We start from the raw sequence: 2,958 nt of genomic DNA on the forward strand, positions 1-2,958 counted from the left end.
TATATATATTTAATCGCCCAATGGGATTCTAACTCGACCCTCCTGTTTAATACGCAGACCCTTTAACCTAGTGGGCCACTATGTCGTAAAACTCAAATCCCATAATTAGAGGTAATTGATTTTACACTCTCTATATATGCGAGTATATCACTTGTAATTGACGGTGGAAGAGATACATATTTATATGAGGCGTCTGCATCGATTTTAAACAAAAATAAAATATGGTGTGGCTTGTTTTATTTTAGTAAATTAATTTAAGAATGTTACCATAAAAAGATATAATCGGGTCTTTCACGATCGAGGAAGGTGCTAGGGAATGTAAGTATAGACTGTATGGTTTTAAGGCACCCCATGTCATGAACATCTCATATTTAAAATCCATATAATTAAAGAATAGATAAGATGCGTTTGATTGATCGACCTCCTACTATTATCTGGTAATCATATTCAGCTTTTTGTTATTTTTATCACATTATGTGTTGGTACATGAATAAATCGCTATACAACAATAACAATTTCAAAATAAAACTTCTATAAAATATTAAAGAATGCAAGTTAAAATAATGTGTTTCTTAACGTGATAATACATATGTAATTTACTGACTGAAATTCAAATATGGAATTTAATTAAGTGATGGACTTGGATTTTCAAAACCAAAATATCATAAAGAAAAATTTAAGAGCGATCTATTGTCATTTTAATACGTTTTAAGTGTGTTTTCGTTGTGTATAAAATCGTAAGGAGAATTGAAAGTGTTCTAAGAATTTACAAAACAGTTATTGTTTACGTACCGGTACATAATTTTCATCTATAGGTTCAATAACTTCTTTAAAAGAAAAAGTTCCTTTGTTTACATACAAAGTGTTCTATAATGTTTATGTATACAATTTGAAATGCATAAAACATGTTTTATACTGATTAGTTGCTAGTAAGGTATAGTATATGAATTAATAATGAGAATTACATTAATACGTACACTTCAGCCTATATACAATGTGTGTTTTATTCGATTTAATATAAAGCACTGTAAGCTATCGAATTGTACTTGACAAAAAAACGTGACATGCCTAAATATGGTCATGATGGCATCACATCATGACCATATATAGGCACATCATGAAGATATGTGTATACAAAGGGTTTTTTGTCAAAGAAAGTTTCAGACAATAAATTGGGGTTTTTTTTTTTTTTATCTGGCAATGATAAAAACAAATCACTGTAATCGAGGTTCCAATCCAGGTCTTTAGGAAAAAAAACCTAATTAATTAATTAACTTAACAGCACCAAACTCCAAAATGAAAGGGTGTATTATAAACAAAGTGGCTATACAGGGTTAGTACTGTGATTTTTGCCGCACGACGTTAACGGATGACGTCATAATGTCTTCATCTTTCGTTGCAGAGTACGTAAAATTCAGGATATTACGTGCTCGACATACGTTAGTTACGGGTTTGCGCATGCGTATTTCGATTTGTTTACAAAAAGGGGTAAAGAAAATAGGCCTATTACTAAGAAGTCTTTTTTAAAGATTTGCTGAATAACATAAATTGTGTTTTTTTGGATATTTCAAGAAGTAAGACGATTTGCGCTTATCCAACCAGTGACGTGAGTTAACTCATGATTAAGAGTAATAATTAAAGAGGAGGGATTGCGATCAGAAAAAAATAAATTAGAGTCGTCTGCAAATTTAACAAATGATAGAACACTTGATGAATTACAAAAATCATTAAATGAATAAATAAGAAGAAAAGGACCGATCAAGGAGCCCTGTGGTACTCCGTAAGAAATGTTACAAGTATCTGATGAGGCTGCATCGTGACGCACAAGTTGGACCCTATCTGATAGGTAACTTGTAAGCCACTCCAAGGCCTTCCCTCTAATTCCGTACTAATTTAGCTTTGAAAGGAGGGTGAATCCCAACCGTATTAACTTCAACGAATATGATTGGATCTCGGAAAATATTGTTCAAATCATCACTCATGTATGTATAATTACCCATTAGCTTTCGACTATAGCTTTCAATTTTGTAGTTTTTGTTAAGCAATTGTAGGATAACTTTTGATACAAAAGCTGATATTCCACAAACGTGTTAATTTCTCTGCAATATCTGCGTGAAGGCTGAAGTTTCAGTGACGAGCAAATGTCATCCAATGTGTCGTATTCATGTACCCAAGGCGACCTAGTTTGTCTTCAAATTAATTTCACAATGTTTAGTTTCAGATTAGAATATTATTACCATTTTACACCCATATATGACATTACTATACGACACTAATCTATTAATAGGATTGATCATTATTGGGTATGATGGGTGTACTAATAAGTGTTGTGAAGACCGCCACACTTGATTCATGATAATATGGCAACACTGTGATTTTAACCAGATGTGCGCGACACAGGTTTACGTACGCACGGCAGTAGGAACATATACCTGCGCACCATACTTAAAATATGAATAAATTGTATATAGGCCTAGGATTGGATTGGATTGGATTTATTCAGTATAAACACCAAGGATAGCCCACGAAAGTCTAGAAGAAGACTTGTTTCCAGTGGGGTCCTTCTGGTGGTGATTGGACAGTACACCGAGAGACAATCCCCTACTCTTTTCCGAAGAGTGTACTGCGTTCTTTAACGTGCACATGGGCCATAAATGCACACGGGACCAGCGGCTTAAACATCCGAAAGACGGTGCGCTATGTAAATTGTATTTCGGCCTTTAGCTGAAACACAAGGAGAGGCAGCGATGGGAATTGAACCGGGGACCTAGAGATCTCCACGGTTCAGCACACACAGTGGCTACCACCAGATTAGCCGACTGAGCTAAGCTGCTCTCACCGTACATTGTAATTGTATTATATATTACTGACTCATTTGTTTGTATGATATTGGCATATATATAATTATATATATATATAACAAATAGATAAATAATAAGCAAACCTAATTTGCTATAA

Source organism: Anneissia japonica, unplaced genomic scaffold (assembly GCF_011630105.1).
Source record: "Anneissia japonica isolate Jap-2015-1 unplaced genomic scaffold, ASM1163010v1 scaffold32248_len650992_cov182, whole genome shotgun sequence".
Classification (NCBI taxonomy): domain Eukaryota; kingdom Metazoa; phylum Echinodermata; class Crinoidea; order Comatulida; family Comatulidae; genus Anneissia; species Anneissia japonica.